We start from the raw sequence: 25,798 nt of genomic DNA on the forward strand, positions 1-25,798 counted from the left end.
TAGCCTTAGGTGACACTCGGAACAGTGATTTTTTTAGACTCCAAAGAAATATTTTTCCATCTATCCCCGATTTCTGCAGTGTCGCCTGCATCTCTGGGGCTTCGTGGTCATGGTGTGGCTGTCAGTGGCTTCTGCATGCTTGTTCACATCCAGCCTGAAGACAGTTTTCCTCCAGGTGGCTTCTAGGGAAAAAAAAGAGAGAGAGAGAGAGAAAACTTCTTCCTTAGACACCCCAGGTGACGTTCTCCGTGTCGCGTCTCTTGGGCCTCATCTGAGGCAAGTCTCGTCCACGCATGGGGCGACAGGATGGGATGTGAGGGTGGGCTCCCTTACTCGACGCACGGAAACCGTGCGCAGAGGGTTGGCAATCTGGTGACTGTTACTGAAAATAAGCAGAGAACGAATAGAGAATGAATACTTGGGCGGGGGTGTGGGAGAGTCATAGCCAGTGGTCATTACACTTGTAAATGTTCGAAACAAAATACCACATGTCTATGGTCACAGATCAAGTGATGAGGAAGAGCTCAGAGTGAAAGGAGCAGCTGCCCGTCCCACGCAGCCCCGTCCCACTTCTAGAAAGGCATTCTTTGAGTTCTGTCTGTGTTGGATCCTCATGTTGATTGTTGTCCCAACTCTAAACAATGCTTAGACGTTCATTTTTTTATGCAACCAGCTTTTATATTTGACCACACGTTTATACTTTCCTATCCTTATTACTCACAAATTGCAAAGTCTGATGGTAATGTTATGATTTTCAAATATTTTACTGTTTACCTTTGCGATTTTAAACAATGGATCTGTATTTCTTTTTCCATCAGTTTTAATGAGGATCTCAACCTCCTTCCTAAAGAACTTAGGCCACCCTTTTTTCTCCTCCAGCACATTCTCCCTTTCGCTTCCTCTTTCTGTCACATACAGTTTGACACTTGCATCATCAAGACTGTGAACGTCCATGTTCCGCTCTTCAACAATACATAGAACTGTTCTGCTCTGTACCTATTCCAAGTTGAATTTGCAAAAATTGTTCATCATCGATCCAAGTTTGGTGCTAGAATAATGTTTCTTCCCCTGTGCACTCAACATTAGTGAACATGGACCCCCTACACCGATTAAAGCATTCACTGACAGCAAGGTTAAGTGGCATCTGTTAGTTGAATTTTTTCAATTGTGCTTTTAATTTGTGCATTAGTGGGATCATAACTTTCTACTACAGATTTCATTTTTCTCAGAGCTTATAATGAGTCTCTATTTCTGTTTTTATCCCTTAATTCATAGGTTCTACTGTATGGAATTTCTTTTTCTCCGCCACGAGAAACCTCTTTCATGGGTTTATTTGTCCTCCGACACAAAACCACAGTGTTTCTTGGGCCCACTTCGTTATGATCACTTGGGGATTCCTCTTCTCTCCTGTGTTGGGTCCCCTTTCTCTGAATTCCACATCTTCTGTTTCTCGTATCTTTCCTTCTGTTTCCTGGCTAAAGTCGCAATTTCAACTAACCTCTTAAAAAAGCATCATTAAAAGGTAAACATTACCCTTTCTTGCTGTCAGAAAATATCTTTACTCTGTTCTCACACCTGATCAATATGTTGGCTCAGAACATTTCTTTTATTTTCTTGTAATATTCAGTTGCTTCTGAGAAGTCTGATATCAATCCGACCCTTTTTCCCTTACAGTGATGTTCCCTTACAGCGATGTTCTCAAATATCTCTGTCCCCATCAAAATTCTAGTGTGAGAGCAGCCCTTTCCACGACATGACAGAGGACATGAGAGAAGAAAACAAGATCTCTCTGGGAAAGGTCACAGCTCAGAAGGAGAGACTAGGTAGAAACACAGCCAACCATAAAAAAAAAAGTATCAGTAAGTGGCATTAGGACCGTCACATGGGATGAACCGTGGGGGAAGGTAGAGTTTGAATGTTTGAGGGAATCAGAAAATACAGTCGGGAATTTGAACTATATCCAGCTCTTTATGCAACTATAATAAAGGCCTCAGCTTGAGACTAAAAGAGATTCAGATGCGTCTAGGGACATCTGGTAAAAGGGCCGTGTCAGCCCCTGTAAATCTATTTACATAGAGACCGAGCTGTCTTCTGGTAGAGAACCGGAGGGAGGAAGGGTACAAGCGCGACACAGTGACTCAGTAAAAAGCCTTAGTCACTGGATGAGGAAGACGGCTCTGTGCACAGCAAGTCTGAGATTAGTCCCCAGCTGGGCTTAGTCTGAGGATCGTGGGAAGCCAGGCAGCTCAAAGCAAGTGCTGAAATCGTTGTTTTTGCTCTGTGACATAAACAACTCTGCTTCGGTATCCCGTCCACCAAGAGTGAACAAACAGGGAAAATCTCTCCCCACTCCCTTTCCAGAAGTCAGCACACAGGGTCGGCGCCCATGTGGACACCGACTGGTGCCCGGCAGAGCCAGCGCTGTATCCACGACCGCCATGCCTTGCCAAGAGCCTGCGGGCGCTCAGTCAGGAGGAGATGCCAGGTGTTCGGATCAGGGGCAGAGACGAGGCACCCAGCAGTGGAATCAAGGCGGCGTCTGACACGGGCTTTTGTGCCCAGCTCAGCACTGGCAGCCACCAGCAGGAGACTGGTGAACCAGCAGGACCATGAGGGAAACTGCCAAGCCCGGCAGAGCAGGAAAGTGCCTGTCATGCCGAGCAGCAGAGCAGCGACAAGCTCAATTTAAGAGCTGCGGTGCCCGCTACCGCGAGACCCGGCTCACGTGCGGCCAGGTAAGGCCACAGGCCGGGGCCTCCAGTAGAGGCAGAACCTCCAGGGACCCGGGACTACATCAGCATAAGAAGACGTGAGATCGTGGCACTTTAGTCTTTAATACTAGTAGACATCATGGCTATCTACAGGAAGGAGAGGTCTTCAGAGATCTAGTCTGTACTATTAGTTATTTCTCGAGGTCTAGGAAAGGCTGCCTTTCGCTGTGATGTTCAAGGTTAGGTTGATGGTAAAGCCAAAGTAGACATTAAGTGTGTACAAAAAAAGTAGCGTCTAAATGCCCCACGCTGATTACCTATTCTATCGAAGCCTTGGAGAATCACAATCTTAGGATGTTACACTGGTAGAAATCAAGTAGACCAGCCCTCCGATGTTCAAATGCGGGAGGAAGTCCCAGGGGAAAGAAAGCCAGCCCCGGCTGGTGGTGGAACCAGCGGTAGAGCAGAAACTGTCTGACCTCCAGTCCAGGGTGGTTATAAGGACACCATGAGGACACGGGAAACCAAATAAGAAATAAGAAAATTGAGTTTTTTGGTTCCTAGAAAGTGCCAGCAAATTACCTGTAGCCATTCTGTATAACCAAAAATCAAGCTGAGAATTTAATAACTGTCAAAATGCTCTCTCCTTCAATGCGAATGTTTTTTTATATATATATATAATTCTGTCAGTTGGGAAATGTCAATTCTGAACTGATTTCTGACATGACACCCTAAAAACTTGAAGCAGCATTAGAATTAGCTTCAGAAGAGGAAAGGTTTACACAGTTTTTTGTTTTCTCTTAGGAATGGATGAAGAGAACGTGGTGGGAAACGAAGAGACGGAATGCAAACAAAAACGAGGAGGAGGAGGACTGAAAATAAACGAGTAAGTAAATAGAGGAGAAAGAGCCAGGTGAGAAGTTTGGAGCCTCCACGTGAATGAGGAGGGTAGTAGAGCTCCACTCAGAGCACATCGAACCTGAAGCTCATGTGCTTTGACTGGTGTGATTTACTTGACACAAGTCACAGACCGAAACGGAAATAATAATCATCTGTCAAACAATCACTTTGACTATTTCTTGACTATCTTGGCTATTGTTTTCCTTTTTTTAAACCTAACCTGCCTGTTTCCTTGACCAGTCAAGTCAAAACAGACACCCAATTTGTACATGTCAACACAGGCTCTCTCTTGAGTTAATGGCTCAGTATCTGAGTCACTGCCCTGAGAAGCCCAGATTCTAACTTTTCTCTTCGTCTAAATTAGAATGGGATGGCCTCTGTTTATACTTCCATTAACTAGAACCACATGATTACAACCTTTCCACTGGGGGTTTCAGCAGAGAATTTATTAGCGTGAGCCAGTGTCCTTGGCTGCACGGCTGCCTTGGGAGTGAGCCGCGTGGCTGATACACACTCCTCATCAGCTCCAGTTTAGGGGGCTGCCTCTCGGGGCTCCTAGTGACTTGTGTCTAGAGCGAAGGCAGAAAGAAAGATATGAGTATTTCTTTGACTTGACCCAGCCGTCCTGTCACTCCTATGTTGTCAGCAATTTTCTTTTGAAGCCTGAAGGTTCCCTTTCACTTGTCCTGGGAAAGATATCACGGACAGAGTTCCGGACAGCAGTAGTAGCTTATTAATGTGTGATCTTTTCCACCGTGGGATAATCGAACTAGAATTTTTTAAAGGTGTCTTCCTTTTATTTCTATAAAAGGCCTTCTCCCCTTTAATTCTCCTGTACCCTTGGAGATGCAGTTTCCATGACGACCTCCTGATTCCCCTCCACCCCACCTGAAAACCCATATATTCCGGATTAACCTTACCTTCCTCTGTGTCCTTAGCACTTGACTTCTGCATCCTCTGTCGTGTGCCATGCCGCATCTACGAATGCGACGGGTCCTTGATGAGAGCAACTGTGTTTTAACATCGTCGCATTTCTAATAGAATAATGGATAATTCATTAAATTAAGTTGAACTGCAGAAAGCTGATGGGGAGGCATAAGGAAGAGGCAGGGAGAAGAGTGGGGTGAGGTTATTGGTAGCTGAAGGAAGGACAGAGAGAGATGGAGGATGGGACAAGATCATCTGGCATTATCATGGCAGAGGGTGCAGGGCGAGGGGAGGTGGATCCCTTGAAAGAAGACAGGACAGGTAGTGGCCGGAAGTGAGTAACAAGCTGCAGTTGTAGTAAACGCTGTAGCTGGTACCCATGATGGTACCTTTTTCCTTGCAGGAAGGGGGAGGAAGGTCGGGAGAGCAGGGAAGGGTAATCACCCCACCCAGAATAACTCTTCTCGCCCCGTTTCCAGGCAGTCTACCTCGTTCTCCAGCCTCAGTGACACCTTGCTGGCTTTATACCCAGTCCCTAGGCAGAGGTTCAAGCCTGTTCTTCCCCCTACCCACAGCTCCAGTACTAGGTACTGAGATGGAATTCCTTGAGTCTACTTCTTTTTAAAAATATAGGTAAAACATAAATGCTCTTTGATTACAAAGATATACAGTTATCAAGGCCTAGTTTTTCACCTGCGTCTTTCTGAAAATATAAATAGAAAGAACAGAGGGTGAGCCTTTGACTCTCTATTTCCCTTTTCTTATGATCAAATAATCAAATTCATTATGAAACGTTAAGAAGGCTGTTAAATCTTTGGTAAAATCAAGGAGAAAGCTGTACTGTTTAAAAGCAACAGATGTTCACAATGAAACCAACGGGCCAGTCCCTGGAGTCCTAGGAAGAAAATGCAAGGGTGACAGAGAGCAGGCGGGACCAAGAGACCATCTTCGAGGATTTGGATGGGACAGAGGGTTCCAAGGAGCCAGGCCCTTTGTCTCGTGGCTCAGGGGCTTCTGTTGCTACCACTTCAGTGCCCGCCCCCCGTTTCCTCTGCGGGAACCACAAAGGGGTGACAGCCCCTCACACCCCGCCCCCCACTGATGACATCTAAGAAGAAACAGAGGGGAAACTTGGGCTTCCATTATTTCAGGGGGCGGGGAAATAGTTTTCAAACTGCCTCACACACTCCATCTTATCTGATTCTGGCAATAACAACCCGGTGATAGATGAAAAGCAATTTTTATTATCTTTCATTTAAAGAAACTCGGGGCTAAAAAGATGCCTGGGAATTGTCCAAGGCCACACAATCGGTGAGAGTCACCGAAGGTAGTATTGGATTCACCATCCTTTCCTACTTCTTGGTTCGCCCACGATGGTTCTACACTATTAAAATGAGAACTCTTTCTTGGGCACATCATGAGTCAGATGGTCTTTTGAGAACTGGGCTGACCTGGGAACTAACCATCAGGCCTGACTTTATTAGAAAAATTTGTTCTGGGTTCTAAACAACTGATTTACATACAGTATCTTAGTACGCAGCTCGTTTTAAACTGAGGACTGCCTGTGCTGAGCTTCTAGCTTCCAAGGATAGAAAGATAGTCCTTTTTATTTTTCCTGTTCTGCTTTTGGAAACTACCCACAAGGGTGCCAATTAGCACCAGATGGGACAGGGACCGTGTGATGTGGAACTCCGGCCACTGGGAACTGGAATGAGGCCACTAACGTATTAAGCAACCAAGGAGCCAGAAGTCGGGCAGGACTCGAGTTTGGCACGACGTCGAGTCCCGCTCTGCGAAGGCCCAGATGCCCCTTCTCCACTCACTGCCTGCGAGAAACAGCAAAGAAGCCCAGAGGCCGAAACCCTCGCGCCCTTGGGGCAGAGCCTTTCACCTGCCTATTTCTCTCTGAATCCTTTCTCCAGGTTGAACTTGAACTAATCTTTACGGGATAATTAAGTAAAGGTGCAAATGCCTGTTGTCATGGAAACTTAGATTTTTTTTAAGTATATCATTCTTACTTAGCTGTCTTTACATTTCTGACATCTTGATTTTCGAAATTCTAACTTTGTCTACAAATCCAAAGTGTGGGATGGAAGTGTCAGACAGGTACCTCGAGCTTAAAGGTAATTCAGACTTAAATGGCGTATGTTTGCTGAAGACACGTGAGCGAAGCGACGGGAATGTCTGGTGAGATTACGCCTGTCCTCGTTCTCACCTGGCTAGGTGTGTGCCTCGGATACAAATGAATAGACGTTCAGCGCAGCGTATTTGGCTTTCTGAGTTCTGTTACTTACCACTCGCTACATAATCCATCAGCTTTCCCAAGCAGTGCCCTAAGTCACCTGGAAGACAGCTGCACACAGACAAATTGGACAGAGTTTCGCCTCCGCTTGGTACACACCTGTGTTGAACAGAAACGATCTCAGTTAGGCTTCGTGCATAAAATGAGCAAGTTGGATTTGCATACTTCTTCCTGACTTTTTTTCTCATTCTGGCACATATAGAAAGTATTATTTTGCAGAGCTCACTGGGCTAATAATGATGATAATAATAATAATAATAATAATAATAATAATAATAATAATATAGCTCATGGCCAGAGGAAAAGAACTGAGGGCCAGGGGCCCGGTACACCCTTCCTAGCCAACCCAAGAGCAGAGGGAATCCCTCTGTCAACACTTGGAACCCATCGATAGACTCCCAGTATGTCAACACTGACCGCTGGGCACACGTAGGTGGCAGCTCCGGGGTAAAGGACACTATGGGTCCTCTGGGGATTCCTGGGGATTCCGTGGCTACTTCATAGCACAAACATGCTGGGACCTGCCACTGATTTGTGATTTGGGCACCATGGCCCAAAGCCTCCAGCTCATCGGCTGGTCCCAGAATGCGAGTGTCTCAGTTGACAGCGTCGATAAGCCACCAGATGCTGGGGTCCCCAACTGCCTCAGCTCGCCCAGGACTGAGGGGTGTCCCTCATGGGTGACATTCAGTGCTAAAAGCAGGGCAGTCCCAGGCGAACCGGGACACTGGGTCCCCTCCCTGCCGTGTGTTAAAGTACTCTCTTAAGGAAGCAGAGAGAAGAGGAGATGGTTCTGCTCTCGCGGGCCCGAGCGTGGTCTTCCCAGGCTGTCGGAACCAGAGGTAGCCGTCCCATGAGTCAGTCACTGAGTCCGGTATACGGTTTGTTAAGCAGAAACCTATGATTTTTCTAACGAAATGTTTGGGTTTTTTTTTTTTTTTGCCCGTGGAGTTGTTTTTGCCAGTTCAAAGAGGAAATAGTGGGCTGAAATCAAGTGGCATGACCGAATGACTAGTGCGCAGCGAATCACGCGTGCCGCACTCGCCAGACGCAGCGGAACGACCGTGGTTCTGACATGATTCTCTCTTGCCTGAGAAACTCATCAACAAGGCCTCGAGGCTACGCTTTTTTTTTTCCGGCAGCTGCTGATCCTTTAATTTAATTCTAAGCTACAAGTAAGCTTTTTAAAGAGGCAATGTGTGTACCAAACAGTGTCCAGGGGACACTCTGTTCGCAAAATTTAAGACAGTCAGCACAGTTGGAATTACATGTTCTAATACAAGATGGGCGGATTGGTGTGGGAGAAACAAGAGCCACCATGCCCCCTCCTCCCCCACCCGGACTTAAACCAAAATTGTTTTTGAGGTTCAGAAATATTCACATGACAGCTTTCTATGTTTGGCTAAAGCAGAGTAAACCGCAATGCCAAGAAAATGGTTTCTTCTATCTTTTTCTGCTAATACTGAACCCACAGGGCTTAGGAGCCTCCACGGTCCCGGCTGCCCACGCTCACACACAGCCACCGTGTCATTTGGAACATTTACTGCACACCTGTTATGTAGACAGAATCCAACTTTGCCCTAAAAGGAAAGAGAAACGAGTAAGAGGAAATCGTGCCCTTGATGCACACACCATGTCCTGAGGGAAAAGCCACCTAGGCAAGTGACTTTGACACGAAGCAGAATCAAATCAACGCAACAGAAAGATGAAAGCAGGAAACGAAGACGTGGCATTCGAGCCGTAACTTTGGCGGGGTGGGGTTCACCGAGCCAGGGAAAGGGGTGACATTTGGAGGTCTAAAAACGAACTACAGGGGATGTCTCTTCTCTCGCGATAGCCACAAAGACAAGCACGCCCTTGCTCACCTGTCACACAGGAGCTCCCTTTTCTGAGTGGACATTGACCTTGAGGCCAGAGTTTGAATTCCGTCTCTGCTACGTATTAGCTACGTGACTATTAGCTAAGTTAACTATTTAACTTCTCTAAATCCATTTCTATACTGTGGAAAGAAATAACAGAATAGTTTTATTAATGTAGAAAAGGCAAAATGAAATAGTATCTGTAACGTTGCCTTAGAGAGATCAGATCCATGTACAGATAGATATTGAATTCTCGGGGTCTCTTTCTCATCTCTTTCTGATTTCCCATGAATCTCAACGATTACTATAAACTTAAAAGTAATTGTAGCAGAACGACTCGTACTGACCTCGAGGGCGGTGTGTAAAAATTCCCATTTCTTTTATTATCAGAGAAACCAACTCATGCATTTAAAACTTAGAGCTAGTCAAATTCAATTCCTTCTTTTAGTATAAATATCTTCTTATATGGGAGATACAGAGCTAAAGATGGGTAGAAGGGATTCTGGGGAAAAAAAAGGAAGGGAGAAGATATTTAAGTACACAGCACAGAAATCTAAAATTGCAAGCTGGAATCCTATTCCGGAAAACCCAATTCTGATAATTAAACAGAACAAATTACATTTTTAATGGCCAATATTCCAGGGAAAACCAGTACTCCTTACTCTTTTACGTGTCTTCGGGTACTGATATTTGCTCTAATGTAAACAGAATGTTTGCTGGATGTACCAAGTACCACTTAGTAGGACTTTATTCCGGCGGAGAAATTGTCTAAGGTTATTGAAATACGGCTTTTGCAACACGTGCAGCATTTTGGCACATGATAGTGATGTGACTACAATAATTTTTCCCCCCTCAACATATTTCAGACACTTATTTGAAATCCAATATGGGGAGAACTAAACAATGATTCAGGGTGACCAGATGGAATTCGGCGTCTGCTCTCCCCCGCCTCGCCATCGTTTTCACTGCCTGATTCCGCTTACCAATAGTAACATTTTTGTCTTTCAAATACCTATTTTCAGCTTTTTCTTTCTTAATTAGTATCCATCTTTAGCAAAGACAAAAAAAAAAAACTGCACTCTTACTACAACTGCAAAGACAATATTCTGTTCTCTTTCCGACTCACACAGGGAAGGCGAGTCATAGACTAAGCTGAACTGGACAGAAGCAGAAAGAGGTACAGAAGCGACAAAGGGAAAGAGAAGAGCGAGCGATACCTCCCTGCCAGCCATTCTTCGGCCCGTCAAGTCTCTGCTCAATCACAAATCCACCGTGGGGAACTGCTATGTTTTCTACCTGGTTTCCGTTGCATTCAAGGACATCCGCGCCCAGAACACATATCAGTGCGTGACTTAGAAATTTCAGGGGCTGAAACACCCCACTGGGTAACAGTGGTAGATAAGTAACAAATCACGTTTCTATCGAGTCTCTTCGTTTAAGCATCCCCATCAATTTCCTTGTGCTGAATGAGTCAAATGCGTACAACTCTGGTTCTGTCATACTTGGCAGAGGAACGCTACATTTATTGATTTTTTTTTTTTTATGGTCAAGAAGGATTCTATGATCTTCAGCAAATTTGCCTCATTACTGGCTCCCTCTCTCTGGGATTTTACTCTAAATTATCACGATGTTCATTGTCATCAGTTTCAGCGGTGGTTATAGTAAGCCTATTATTTTTGTAAAATGTTAAAATTCCTTTTAAAAACACATTCAGGGAATTAACTAGTGAACACAACAAATGTTTGGAGAAAGCCACCTATGTCTGTTCATTCATTCATTTACTCATTTATACAACACTATTTATCGAGTTACTATATACACGGTTCTAAGCACTGGGAATACAGCAGAGAAAAGAGAAAAGAAAAATGCCAATCCCTCGCACCGTGAATATTATAATCTGCCATGAGGACGCAGACAGTGGTCACAGTAAATAAGTGGATTGATAGCATTTCAAGAGTGCTAAGGGCTCTAGAGAAAAATGACACTATAAAAGAGACGGAAGGTGCTGGATGGCAGGAGTGTGATTTCTAAATAGGATGATCATGGGTATCTGAGAAGATGAGACCCAGCACAGAATGAAAGGAGACGCAGGAGCTAGCCACATGCAGAGCTGAGACATGACCGCCCTAGGCAAAGCCCCAGAGGTGGGCGCATGCAGTGTGCTAGTTACGAGATGCGCTGGTGAACTTTATGTGCCAGCTGGACTGGGCTAAGGGATGCGCAGATAGCTGATAAAATGTTGTTTCTCAGTGTGACTGTGAGAGCGTTTCTGGAAGAGGTTAGCATCTGCATCAGCAGATGGAGAAAGGATCACCTTCACTGGCGCAGGTGGGCATCATCCAACACAAAAGGCGGAGGAAGGGTGAATTCACCCTCTGCTTGAGCTGGGCAGCCATCTTCTCCTACGCTCCGGCACTGACATTCCTGGCTCTCAAGTGCTGGGAGTCAGATTAGGACTTAATGCCATCAACTGCCCTGGTTCTCAGGCCGACTAGGAGACCGGCAGGCAGTTCCAGCTGTGCTGGGTCTCCGGCTTGCAGATGGCAAATCTTGGGACCTCTCAGCCTTCATAATGGTGTGAGCCATTTCCTATTTCCTATAATAAATCGAGAGAGAGAGAGAGAGATTATTATTATTCTATATTATTTCAGGCTGTTTAGAGAATCAGAGACATGATTTTACCGTAGCATTTGAAAATCAAGCTAATAAAATATGTTCCAATAAAATATTACTCTATTTCCTTCACGTTAGGCTCAGAAGAATTTTATGCTAAATGAGATCAGTGTTCCCTTTATTTAGATTTATGGGATGCACGAAACATAACAGTATAACAACAGAGCAAGTATCATTATTTGAAATTAAGTTATCGATTTTTATTTTCCATTGTAATATAATACATCTACACATACAAACACTGAGATGTTTGCTTTTGGAAAAAAAGTAAAGGTTGGAATATATAAACATTGTGTAAGTTATGATATAAAGTTACATTTTATGGGCAATTTTATTAGTCTTATATCCATCAGCCAAAAGTCTCAGGTGCTTAGGTTGGTGGAAAAATAAGCTACTGTCTGTAGAATTTTCAATAAAACAGTCAAAAAAGAAGTCGATGTTAAAGAAAAATTGACATAAAAAAACTAATATTATTTTAGAGATTCAATGATTTTTTTCTTTTCACTTTATATCATGCACATTAGACTAATAAGTTTAGTTCTCTCAAAGGATTGAGATTTTTCCAAAATATCAATTTGGTCTTCAAGGCAGAGTTTAAATTAAGATTGAAAAGTATATTTTTCAACTCTTATAATTGTTCATTATTTTTAATCCTGTCTTCATTTGACACTTCGCTTAACTCCATGAAAAAAACATCGAAAAGACAAAAACAGTAGTAGAAACTGATCCTTGAATCACCAGCAGAAGGAAAACTAACATTTTTAAAGGAGACTGTAAGTAAAACTGATACAGTCATCTTTTTCCAAAGTAGGAGAATTAATTGCAAATAATTAAATTGGGTTTCTAGGTTGAATGATAACTTTTGAGAGCTGACATCTGATCACTGAGCTCACCTATCCAAATAAATGTAGCATTAGTTGGTCTGTTTTTCTTTCATTATGTTTGAAGCTAGGAAAATCTAGATGGAATAACCAGCTCTCACTGAAAACTTGTTTTTTTCCACTGCAAATGAGCTAATATTCTTTACCCTTTCTTTCTATGTTTGAACAAAACTCTAAGTTTTACGTTTCTAAAATTTACATACACATGCCCGTACACACCTAACCCAATAGTAGATAAAGTTGAACTTTAGTAACCTCCTTAGCTTGGAGCCAACTCATAGCACCCCCTTGTCACAATAAGACTGAGAGCCCTGCACAATGACCTGTGGGATCCTCTCCTCCATCAACCTTGTCTCTCTGAGTACCATGTTCTTTAAGCTCTGCTAGGTAGCTGGCTCCTCTGCTCAAGGTAGCCCATGCAGATATGAATTGGCATGTTTTTTCTAACATGACAATCATCACTATGGCTTCTCTGGGCAATTCCCATCGTTCTAAGAGAATAAAGTAAAACAGGAAGATCCCGATAGCAGAATGGAGAGTGTGTTGACTGAGCCAGTAAAATCGTGTTAGAGAAACAGGACCAAAAAGACAAGGAGACATCAACAGCAAACATTCTCATCGACTTGGACCAAATATACTGGATGCTGAAGAACCTTCTGACTTTAGTCCCAAAGAATGCTGGAGAGACTAAGACTGGCAGGCACTTATTTTAGTTAAGTAGTTAATACAAACGTGTAAAAATATTAGACCAAAAAAAAATTTCCCTCCACCTTGATCCCAGGCCTATCCCCAGAAATAAGTACTGTTTGGTATAAATATATGTAGGTATTCTATGCTATATGAAAGAATGTGTGTATGAGATTCATGTGTGTTTGAGAGTGTATGTAGTACTCAATATGCAGGATACTATATACATTACACAGAAAATACAGAATTATATATAATATATAATATACATATACAGTTATATACACATAAATATTGCATATTTACGGATATATGTGCGTATGTATATACATAGGCACTCTAGGTTGGAGCCACTGTCTGGAAAATTTAAGCAAACAGAGTCAGTGGTTATACCAGGTGAGCAATTCATTATATTGAGTAAGAAAAACACACTGTGGTAGAGGGTGAGTAGGGATGTCCCGGCCCTGGTGACCACGCCTCTCAGCTTCTCCCACTGTGGTAGAGGGTGAGTAGGGATGTCCCGGCCCTGGTGACCACGCCTCTCAGCTTCTCCCATCGATCGCCATGGAGCCACGGTCAGAGTGTCACGCCGCCTTGTTCAGTCTGCACCCAGGTGTACGACCTTAGACGATGTCAATGTTCCTGGAGGAAGCAAAATAAATGGTGATTTGCACCAACTTCTTAAAGTTCAACAAAACCAAATAATCCAAAGAGTAGAAAATAAAATAAGTGGATTTGAAAAGTCCACAGTCAGAAAAGAAATTCTATGAGTCAACAATCTGAGTAAATGAAAACCAGAACTAAACAAGTAAAGATGTCCTTCTTTCTGTCCAAAATGTAAGTAGGTTGTTATTTGCTTCTGTGAACCACTCCGTGAAGTAGCCTTTGGTAACTGCCGACTTGAAAGGGAGATTTGCTAGAGGCAGAAAAGCTCTGGGCACTGCCTTGCCAAAGTAGCAAGCATAAGACATTTGCTTTCCACAACTGTTTACTTATCCGTATTATTTAAATACTTCAGCAAATACCTATGCTCTAGGAACGGTTAATGGAGCTGAGTATAAGAACCTAACCGAGAAAAGAAATAGCTAATGTTGGCAAAAATGTGGAGAAAAGGGAACCCCCTGTTCATTGCAGCATTATTTATCATAGCCAAGGCATGGATACAGAGGATAGACAGATGGTTTCCAGGGGCCATGAGGGATGGGTGAAATGGATGAAGGTGGCAGAAAGGTACAAACTTCCGGTTATTATATGAATAAATCCCGGGATGTAATGTACATCACAGTAGCCATAAATAATAATACCGTATCACATATTTGAAAGTCGCTAAGAGAGTATTAAAAATTCCCATCACACACAAAAAAAACATTTTATGACTATACCTGGTGATGGATGTTAACTAAACGTACCGTGGTGCTCATTTTGTGATATGTACATATATTGAATCATTACGTTGTACATCTGAAATTAATACACGTTATGTCTCAACTATATTGTGAGTTGAAAGAATGCTGGATTGAGAGTCAGGACTTCTGGTTTCCAGTCCCAGATATGTCTATAAGGAGAGGAGAAGGTAGCTACAGTTTGCTGAGTATCTTTTCCATGTCGGACACTTTTATTCCATTTATTCAACTAGTAAACATCTCCGCCTTTCGTTAACGTGGACTCCTGTTCACAGCTGAGGCCACAGAGTCCCGGGAGGCCAAACAATTTGCCCAAAGCCAAACCTCTTGGATGTGGGAGAGTCAGAATTTGTACCAGGTTTTTCTCGTAAACTATTTCATTTTTTTTTTTTTGGACCTCAATTTTGTCTATAAAATAAAGGGATAAAGATTTAAATGAGTTACATCTGCATAATTTTTCAGAGAACACTTCAACTGTTGCACAGGAAGTGACATCGTGGCAGGAAATCAAACAGAAACTGACACAAACAGACAAAACGATGAGACGCACTGTACGGAGTTAGTATTTTCGAATATTGATTATGGATAAGGCAGGTCATCTTCGCACAAATGCCTCATGTGCCGCATTAAGGAATTTTTAATAAGCTTAAATATGACATTATAGTGCTCTGATGACCTTTTTCACTTTCTAAAACCTCATGTGTTCAACGGACATGCTTGAGTGCAGTTATTGCACTACAATGGCGTTCCGGTGCCTGGATTGAAAGTTCAAGGGGAAGCGTTTGAGGACTGTTAAATGGACGCATTTCAATACACACCATGACAGAACAACGGAGCCCGCTGCCTGTGCTTATTCAGTTCGGGGTCAGTCAGCCTGACACGAGGAGATGCATGTCTTTCTCAGATAATTAGACTTGAAGCCAGATCCAGGCTGCTGTCTTTCGAGGTGTCCCATTCTTCCTCAGCATTTCTCCCAAGCAGAGGGGCGTGGGGATCTGCCATGCCACGATACCTATTTCGAGGATCCAAAGCCAACACCGCCTTCGGAGATGTGAATTCGGCATTCGGAGAAGTCATAAGGTCATTTAAGGAATACATACAATGAAAAGAAGAGAATGAATGACTTTGGAAAGGCATCAGAGAGGCGAGAGAGGCCATTCCGTGGCCAGGCAGCAAATGCTCAAGGGTCCTGGGTTTGGTGTGTTTGAGAGCTGGACCACATCATCACCACGAAGCCATAATGAGCTCCCGGCTCTGCCTTCATTCTGCCTGTAAGTGCAGCTTCTGAGAGGGAGGCCGGATCCCCAGGGAAGACTGTGATTTGCTTGGGATTTTGCCCCCAAAGTGTAAGAATAGCTTAGGCACTAGGTATTTCTAATTTGTCATAACTTGTGAGCGACTGGCTAAGTTGGCAGCTGCAGAGAGGCTGCGCCTGCATTGGAGTCTAATAAAAACCCTCGTAAAAGTTTTAAACTAGTTCACACCTCTGCAGTCTGAGGGGGCAGGGAATATTACCTAATCGGTGCCATCACCACAGCGGCCTCGCCCACCCGCTGGACGCGGCTGGAGGATGCTGGTGGGAGGGTACCCTGCCGCGGCCTCCCCCAGGCAGCATTTACTGCCGCTGGGAGAACCACGGCCATCTTCAGAAGAACCTTGAGGGGGGTTTATTTAAAGAAATATAGCTAAGCTAAATCTCTTGGGCTCCCATCATTTGCACTTGCAAAAATCCTCTGAAGCCTGCCTCTTCGATGTACAGTTATCTTCACCAAGAGACAAAAATTGATGTCTAGCATTTTAACACCTCTCCCCACACACACACATGTACACACATGCACACACACACATGCAAAAAATAACCAGCAACGCCCGGGGCTGCAGCTGAGGTTCAAAGCGCTCCCCACTCCAGCACTGGGAAAGAAGCAGGGAGCCATCGGCGGGAGGTGGGAAGCCCGAGATGTCTTGGCACACTTTAGAAATTCATCTCGAAACCTGGCAAAATACAAAAGGTAGAATGTTTCATTAAAATGTTAAAACTTTGAGACATATTGATAGTAGATGCAAAAAAATAAAATAATAATATCTTTTCCCGTTTCAGAATGAGCATTACATTTTTGCTAAGAGAAAGTGTTTGCACCGTGAGCTGACACTGTGATATATTTAATTAGGTGCTGCCCAAGGTTTTTCTAGCACCGTGCACAGACCTGTCCCACATAAGGCCACGTCGCTGGCCGCGTCTCAAGAGAGTTAAACCTGGCACTCGGCTGCTTACAGTAGCAGCCTGAACCCACCAGGAGCACATAGATCAAATCGGCTCTGAGAGGCGAGTCACACATTTATATGAAAAGGGAGAAAAGCCGCCTTCTGGGATTTTTCCAGAGCTTCAAATATTCTCCCTTCTCTCAGTTCATCAAACTGAAAATGGCTTCCTTTGTTAGTTCTCAGCCTTCCAGACAGAGGAGACTTGAAACCTCGCTCCCCATGTCATGGAAGATACAAAGGACTTTTCAGTTCACCGTATTTTCCTGAAAGAAAATCTCTCTGTCTCATAAAAGCAGCCCGAACCTCACAGAAGTGTGGGGGAGGTGGGCGGGCAGGAGCCGGGTCTGACTTGGTTCAGTTACTCTGCTGCTCGGATGAGAAGCGCCAGGTGGCCCCGTCAGAGGGTGAGCCTCAGGTGAGTCTCAGTGACAGACAACGAGCCAAATCATCCGCCTTATTTCTAATACGGAGATGCGTTGTGATGCATTTATTTCCCAAGAAACGAATGTCGGCCAGACCTATATATTTGTGCACGAGCTCTCAGCCAGAGATGCGAAGGCAGGCTTCCACTTTGATGGAGGATGTCAGCCCCACGGCATGCCCAGCCCCAAACAAACAAAACAAACAAACAAAATTATTAAACTTATAGTTGTTGCCTTTTTTTTCCTTTCTTTCCTCTACAAAAACTAGAGTGGCCTAAATTTGAGCCATTAAATTAGTTGCTGACAATTCCAAGAAGTGACAACATCCTTTCTTCTGGAATACTTTGATTTGGTCTCTTCGCACGGTAGATAGCCCAAGTCCCGTTCGGTTTCATCTTGTCTGAGGTGTGGGCTTCAGGTACCGGGGAAAGCAGAACTTTAGGAGGTTCATTCACACAGATGGTAGAAGAGTGGAAATCCAAACTCAACATTTATCGGAGTCTAGAACCTGTACACACTTGTAAGTCTTTCATGACGCGTCTCCCTGATGAGCAACACGTCACAGTCCCGGGAGGTCTGACTCAGCACCTCAGAAGGCCAAGGACCCCTTTAAGAAAGAGTACCCCTCTAACTGCAACTGGCGACAACAGTCCACCTCCCCCAACTAGTGCATTTTCTGGCTAAGAGACGTGGTGACCACAGAGTCTGGAGCGGGGGCAGCAAGAAAGTCCCTCAGAGAGAGAGGGGGCGGGGCCCACAGGTGCTAATGGGTCCAGGGAGGGCCTGGGACCAAGGAGCCCAGCCAGGCAGCCTCCAACAGCTCTGTGTGCTGTTGACACCACGAAACATGGCTTTTCCAGAATAGAAGATGTTTTGTTGCCAAGTTACCGAGAATGTCTGGTAGTGTCAGGACTGGCTGGGGTGGAGACTTCAGCCAAATAAAACTTTTCTTGTGGCTTGCTACTATTATTTTCAGTGGCAATCATGACTCAGAAAACAATCTTTAAAAATATATTTTATCACCTAGATCTTTCCAGTCAAGTGTCTTTGACTTGTGATGCTTCTTCTGTCCTGAGGTGGACTCTTGCCATTTCTAATTTTCTGCAGCCACCATGCTTGTCATTTGGAGGAGACGCCAAGCATGTTCCACCATCTGTTCCACCACCCTATCGGCTCAGAGGTTCTCAACCCTGCTGCAAATTACGATTCCAAGGGGAGCGCAATGAGCAAGAATATGATCGGAGAAAAGCAAAACACATCCCTATTAGAGAATAAGAGATTTATTTAACAAACATTTTTATGCACATTAAATTTTCCAAAAATGCACCACTAAATCAAGAGAAGACTATCCTTCATTATTTTACAAAACTTTGCTTAAATAGAGCATCATTAGTCCTATGTGGCTGCTACCAAAAGATGAAATGTGAAGGTCTGAGTGAATTTTCATTAGTGATTGGGCAGGACTCACCTCTCTGAAGTGGGAAAGGGTACGTGAACCATCATTTGCAGAGAGCTTCCTGAGTGAGGAAGAGAGGCCGGGGCCAAAGAATTTAATCATTCTAATCACAAAGTTCAAATCCTGAACCTCCTTTTTGGAAATGAGCTAAATGACTTTTCTGAGCATTTTCAAATTCATATTTAGCTGGAAAGAGTTTCAGTGGTATATCACTGAAACTCTACGAAGGACAGTTACTATATATATATTGCAGTGGTCACTGTAAATAAGTTTAAAGACATAGCAAAGATGATATGAACTGTTTTAACAAATTTAAAACCAAATATTATATAATTAGCAAAGTCATATAAAAAAACATTTTAAGGATTACATTTTAAGGATTTTAAAAATATTTTATATTATTATTCTCCTGTACATACATACATGTACTACATATTATATTTAGCATATATATTTCATATATATACTATGTGTATATATATTATATATATGTGTGTATATATATTGTGTATATATATTTTGTCATTCAGCATATATATATATATGTATATATATATATATATATATATATATATATATATATAAATAAATCTTGTATCCGTGCTGCAAAAAAAATGGGTGTTTATTTTGTTTGGGTTGCCTATTTTTTTCTGACAAATGCAATATTTATTGTTTTCTTGGAAAATCAAGATCATAGATAGTTTCATTTCATATGAAATGCGCATCTTTAACTTATCACGGTTCCCCTTTGAATAAAATCATACCCACTTTACAAGTAACCTAAGAAGCTCACGGTAGCGTTTTCACAATTTCTCCTCCAGTCCTTTGTAATATCATTGTCGCTTATTTTCCAGTTTTTAGATATATCATACATGCCACACTACATCATTTACTTTGCTTTGTACAATCACTAGTATTTGGAGTAATTAGAAAATGAGAAAGAAGTCTTTAATATCTGCTTCCTGTTTGCTATTTTCAGTGCCCTTAAGTCCACCACGCAGATCTGCGTTTTTAAGTGACACTTTTCTCTCATGGGCTTCTGGACACTTTTTACCATTTCTCATAGCACCTGATGAATAAATCTCTCAGATTTTTGTTCGGGTGAAAGTATTTTAATTTCTGAAGAACGTTATTCCTGCTTTAGGATTCTTGATTAATGGTGGATTTTTTTTTTTCAGTATTATTAAAATATCATTCTTTGTCATCTGGCTTGCATCGTTTCTGATGGAGTCAATTGTTATCTCTGTTTCCTGGTCTATAATGTGTCTTTTTTTCCCCCAACTTTTGTGGGATATTGTTTTTGGAATTTTTATCTTTCTCATAGTTTTCAAGAATTTTATTATAACACGTCTCTTCGTAGTTTTCTTTGATGTTTGTCTTTATTTGGAGTTCATTTGGCTGCCTGGACCTGTGTGTGCATAATTTTCAACAGGTTGGAAAATTTTTCAAGCATTATTTCTTTAAATATTTTTCTATTCCCCCTTTCTCTTTTCCTGGGACTGAAATTCCTGCATTTGTTAGAGCTTATCCATCACGAGGGTAACCAGAAATATGCTTTTTCACACTGAATGCACTTTGATTAGATTCTAAACAGTGCCAATGGTATAATGTCGACTTCCTCAATTTTGTTGTCTTCCTTTAAAGAGCATTGAATTTTCGTTCCAGCAGCAGTTAAACTACTTATGGATTCTCTTGATTCTTTTGAGTCTCGTCAGTAAGCTTTATTAGGTCAGGCCTCAAGTGACTGGTTCGGCCCTACTTCTAAGGTGTGGCTTTTCTGGGATCTCTGCGGAACATTCTGGATGTTTAATGGGCCTTCCCACTATGACGAGACCAAATCAAACCCTCCTCAGCCTGTGCAGGCTCCAGCCCCTGCTCATTCTTTTCACGGCGATCGTTTTGCTCTGGTCTCATAGAGTTCCATCCTAGCTTCGAGGGGACTTCTATGGAGATTTCTAGAACTTTCTTTCTCGTTGTCCTTTCTCTCTGGTTCTCTGCCCTGCGAATTCCAGCTCCCTCGGCCTCTCTCAGCTCAGCAGGGTGGCTGTGCTCGGTGTAGGCTCCTGCTTCCTGTGCTGCAGTTGGGAACATGGCTTCTGACTGAAAACCAGAAGGCTCGCGTGATGCTCCTTCCTCATTTTCCACATCTCAGGAATCACCATCTTGCGCTGGCTCATGTCCAACATTGAAACGCATTTGTTTCCTACATTTTGTATAGATACGTGTTGTTTATGGCAGGAAGGCTGTTCCAATACCAGTCCGTCAGTCATGACCGGAAGCAGAAGTGAGTTGCCTATTAATTTTAATTTTCCTCTTATACTTCCCCCAGAAACATATCGTAAAACAGTTTTCTACGGCCTCCTGTATGTATGACTCTTTTTTTTTCCCTTAATCCACCCTCTGTTCCCTACCACCTGCCAAAATATTTGGTCTTCAAAGTCTTAATAAATACCAGAAACTGAAAGTATTCCCCCAACATATGGCAGGATTTTAAAGTAGAAGAGATGTTTTTTGTGCTACTCTGTCGCTACTCTCCTCCAGATCCTTCCATGTGAGTAAGAGTCAGCTCATTCGTCGCTCTGTCACAGTCCTCATTTCCTCACTCTGTCGCAGTCATCTGCAGTTGTCCTTGGCATGTCACCCCAACTTCAAGTAAGGTTATTTCTCTGTGTCCCTTATTATACATGGATGAGACAAGATTGTTATAGCCCATCGAAACAACAGTTTTTATTTAAGTGTTCCTCATACCTCTGCAATTGCATTTTCACATATTTCTTTACCCGGCGAGAATCCACACTTACTCATCTGACTACTTCTCTGTATCTTCTAAGCGGTCATGTCCAAGTGTGTATATGATGAAATGCATATTATTTTCCTTGCATTTGTCCTCTTTTGAATCTTGTTATTTTTATGTGGAAGTATTTTAATATTTTTGAAATGTGCGTAGATAGATGATACTGTTTGTTATTTTTCTTTAAGCGTAAAAAAAAATATTAGCTAAAAGAAGCCATTGAGTCTTATAGGGTTGGAAACTATTGATTGATTTAATACAAATTAGTCATTGCTTTCCATGACCAAAACATTGCCCAGAGTGAAATATAAAGGTGAAGTAGGTATCCTACAGGAATTCACAATTTAATAGAAGAGATTCGCCGGAGTGTCATCTTTTTGTTCACTAGAATACTCCTTGTTTTGGAACAGTTACTAACACAGAGAGGGTGGTCAGTAAATGCACCTCGAATTAACGAAGCTTAATAAAGGACAATAGCTTAATAAAGGACAATAGAGCTTAGCTCGAATAGCTTCATAAAGGACAATAAGTAAAGAATGACCTAATTGTAGTACAAACAAAGTACTGTAAGAATTTAGAAGAGGAAACTGTCAGACCGGAAGTGACCACAACAGGCCCCTTGCAAGCAGGGGCTCTCAACTTGGTCCGCGATGCCTAAACCAGATTGGCATATAGGCAGATGTCAAGGGCATTCCAAAGTGAGGGGACAAGCAAATGCAGAATGACCTGGTATGTTGAAAGAATGATTAGCAACCAAGTTTGTCAGGGTCTTAGTAATCAAGTTCAAATGGAAGAGTAACAAAAGATGAGACTCGAGAGTTAGCGCTGGCCAGATAGAAGGTAGAAGGAACGACATACATCGCAGACAGGAAAACCCGGGCCTCACTTAATGACACAACAAAAATAATGCTTTAGAAGATTAATCTTGCTTCAGTGAGTTGAGAAAATATGATGTCAAGGGACAAGACATGACCCCCAGAAACTTCTTCTCCTCAAAAGCCCACCAAATATGTAAACCACAGAAAAATTTCCCTTTGAAACCAGTAAACCTCAAGATGACATTATTATTTTTAATATCCTGTACCTGCAATGAGGAAAGAAAGATAAATTAGATGGTATTTATGTTATACATGAGTTTAAGAAAAAAGATAGACTCAGTGTTTGAAATAAAAGAATAATGTAATGGGATATTAAGGAATCTTCTCGGTAACTTGAGCTTTTCTTTCTCTTCGTTCTTCCTTATAGACAATTTTAATATCGTCCAGGCACAAGGCACTGGGAGCTGTGCAAAGTCACAGTGAGTTTAAGCTTCAAGAAGTCTGTCCTCGAACATTTTCCTCAGATAGTTTGACTTTGCTATTAATAAAAAACATCTGAAAACACACGACTGGCACAAGAAGAATGTAACTAAATGAAGTTTGCTATTTTTTTTTTTTTATCTTTCCTGGATGCTTTATAATTTCTCCTCAGTAGCTAAGACTTGGATCTTTTTCATCTGCTTTGGCTGATTAACCCCATACAGTTTGCAGTTACCTGTGGAGAGAGACAGACTTCAGACTACGAAGATGTCCTAGGCCTACCTTCTTGAGAGCCATGGAGTCTCTCAGCCTCTTGAAGGTTGCCACTAAGACAACTGTCAACAGCATTTTACTCATCTGAAAGCCCAAGGAGCAAGGTGGCGTCCCCCTCCACAGGCTGAAGCTGAGATGACACACCGAGGCTGGAGCATGGATTAGAATGTGCACTGGTCAGAGGTGACCAAGAGTCCAGGAATCTTGTGGCACCGCATTTGGTCCTTGGTGCACACCACAGAAGTCCATCATGGGCCTCAGAAATCCCCTGGTTCCTTCTACTCCCACACACTATGAAAATAATGACTAGTTCATGCCCAAAGATTAAAACAGCCACAGCATGAAACAACTTCAGTGTTCCTCGTGGCGTACTTATTTGCTTAAGCCGCCTTCCAGAATACCCTATCCGTCAGAGTTCCAGGCAATGCTTAAAATGTATAAAGTCGCTACGCTTTCATCTCTGACTATTTTGACTTGGTCCTAGACTCTTCCTCTAAGTGGGGTGTGATTTTTATTTTCATTCTTTGTCATATAAGTCATACCTTTCTTCCATTTGGTGTCTCCTGTTTTAGCTATGGTAACCAGACAAGATTTCTTCCAAACCCAGGACAGAGGGGCAGGGGGAGCAGGGAGAGATGGGAGACGCAAATGCTATTAAGGGTTGCTTGTTTTTTTTTTCAATCAGAAACTGAACAAATAAAATCTTTGAATATTGAGTGGGCAAGAGGAATAACCAGCGTCCTGTGAATGGATGGGGTGGTTCAAATTAACTTTGGCAATTGAGATATTAGTTCTGATAAACCAACCCTAACGAATCTTTGGTTTTGAACTAATTGAACTGTAATCGATTATTATTGTTATGTTAGAAGTACAGTAATGGCATGATCAAACAATATGGAAATAATATCTTACAGCATTTGCGTGATATCTTCTCTCATCTCTTTTGAAAGAAATACTAAAGTGAATTATTTCTTGATGTCAAATGGAAGAAAACAGAACAGAATCCAAAAGTTCGAAAAATTGTGAATCTATAAAGTAGAACCTCAAGAAAGCATGATGGATTCCATGAATTAAGTTCTTTAGCCTGGCTTCATCTACAATATTATAAACAACAAAAATATTTCATCTTTCCTGAGCATTTACTGTGTGCCAAGTAAGTGCTTTTCATGAACTTTTATCACTTAATTCTTTCACCATTTCATTACATAATCCTGCACAATTTACAGATACTGAAACTGAACCCAAGAACAGTAAATAACTTGCCTAAGTGAACCAGTGGGTGGTGCGGCTGGGGCTCAAAACTAAATCCTTATTCTTAAGTGCTGTGCTGTTTTGCTTACTTTTTCTACATAATGGCTAGATTACAATATGATTTTAATCATATCCCTAAATAAGTGTTTTAAAAGGACCCTGCTGAATTGTTAATCATCTGTTTAACAGGACTCCATTTGGTTGCAAGCAGCATTAAATAAAACTTAAATGACTTAAACAAACGGAGGGAGGTTCGCTGTCTGATATAACATGAAGTGTGGGGTAACTGACTGCTGAAGTAGGTTCAATAGCTTGACAATGTCATCAAGGATGCAGGCTCTCTTTGTCCATTCAGCGTCCTTAAGTCTGCATCCTTGACAAGAGCGTCATCTCAGGAGTGTGCATCAGGTCCACGTTCGAGTTAGGAAGGCATGGAAAGGCCAGAGCCAGTGACATCTATTTTTTCTGTTAAAGAATGGACAGCTTCCTAGATTTCCCAACAGACTCCTCTTTATAATCCACTGCTCAGATCTGTGTCACATGACTACACCTAACTGCAAAGGATGCTTCAAAGGCGGCCAGGATTTTTGTAAGTAGAAGTAGGCAGGGATGGGCATGGAGTTGGCCAACCAACAGCATCTGCCAAAAGGAGATATTCAGAAAGGAAGTATCTTTGTCAGCTTGGGCTGCCCTAACAAAACTACGTAGACTAAATGGCTTAAACGACAGACACTTATTTCTCGTAGTTTTGTACACTGAGAAGTCCAAGATCGAGGTGCCAGCACGTTCAGCTCCTGATGAGTTTTCTTCCTGGTTTGCAGGTGGATGCCTTCTTGCTGTGTCTTCATACAGCAGGGAGAGAAGAACCTTGTCCATGCTTCTTTCATAAGGGTGTTAATCCCATCATGAGGTTCCCACCCTCCAGACCTATCAAACCCTAATTACCTCCCGGAAGTTCCACCTCCAAATGCCATCACACTGGGGATTAAGATTCCAACATTTTTGGAGGGAGACACAAACTCAGTCCAAACAGAGGGGATTATCTGATCAGTATATTATAACTTTAATTAATTGATAATAGACTTATTTTAAAACATTTTTTTTTTTACAGACAGAGTCTTATGGAAAGCCAAGAAATAGTTTTCATTTTGGTAGCAGACCTGAGCAATACCTCTGTGCAGATGTGTTGAGTACATGTCATCTGTACCCAGGTCTCTCGACAAGTACTGAGAAGGGATGGAGTCATATTTCAGGTTAATATGCAAGTAACCATAAGGTCATGTACGATGCATGCTAGGAAAGAGTGGCTAGCAAAATGCAGACTTCAGAGGGAGAGGAAGTTACTTTTCCCTGCAGAAAAAGTTTTGCTACAGAAAAGAGCTATTCGCCTATTTTGCAGAAAATAGAAAGACAATCTTTTAAAGAAGCTTGGTACATATATACAATGGAATATTACTCAGCTATAAGAAGAGATGAAATACTGCCATTTGCGACAACATGGACGGACCGCAAGATAATCATGGTTTTCTAATGGTAAAAGTTCAAATACTATGACAACTATGACAAAGATGTGTAAGAGATAAAAATGCCAGGATGTTAAAATACACCCAAAATGGCTAAATGGATGAGAATATGCTGGACATTGTTTAAGCCACGTGGCACTGTCAACAGTGCAGACTGGCGTATTGGAATTTCCAAGTGT

At 42.4% G+C, this 25,798-nt stretch overlaps 3 long non-coding RNA genes across 3 annotated transcripts in view; 1 reads left to right on the plus strand and 2 right to left on the minus strand.

Annotated features, from left to right (window-relative positions):
* Nucleotides 1-10,454, plus strand: part of LOC118613361 — a 31,322-nt gene extending 20,868 nt beyond the window's left edge. The window contains exons 6-10 of the long non-coding RNA XR_004955420.1: nt 80-1,522; nt 1,730-1,859; nt 2,362-2,735; nt 3,516-3,597; nt 9,830-10,454. This is a non-coding gene — a long non-coding RNA (uncharacterized LOC118613361). The remainder of the gene's footprint in view (nt 1-79; nt 1,523-1,729; nt 1,860-2,361; nt 2,736-3,515; nt 3,598-9,829) is intronic.
* LOC118613364 lies at nt 85-6,937 on the minus strand. Its single transcript, XR_004955428.1, has 3 exons — nt 6,754-6,937; nt 4,532-4,645; nt 85-182 (listed from the first exon to the last, which is right to left on the minus strand). It is a non-coding gene; the product is annotated as an uncharacterized LOC118613364 (long non-coding RNA).
* Nucleotides 10,455-11,191: 737 nt separating the features above from the next.
* Nucleotides 11,192-25,798, minus strand: part of LOC107520854 — a 29,533-nt gene continuing 14,926 nt past the window's right edge. Inside the window, exons 8-11 of the long non-coding RNA XR_004955425.1 lie at nt 16,190-16,335; nt 15,162-15,384; nt 13,373-13,582; nt 11,192-11,295 (exon numbers count right to left, since the gene is read on the minus strand). This is a non-coding gene — a long non-coding RNA (uncharacterized LOC107520854). The remainder of the gene's footprint in view (nt 11,296-13,372; nt 13,583-15,161; nt 15,385-16,189; nt 16,336-25,798) is intronic.

Source organism: Rousettus aegyptiacus, unplaced genomic scaffold, assembly GCF_014176215.1.
Source record: "Rousettus aegyptiacus isolate mRouAeg1 unplaced genomic scaffold, mRouAeg1.p scaffold_m13_p_18, whole genome shotgun sequence".
Taxonomy (NCBI): domain Eukaryota; kingdom Metazoa; phylum Chordata; class Mammalia; order Chiroptera; family Pteropodidae; genus Rousettus; species Rousettus aegyptiacus.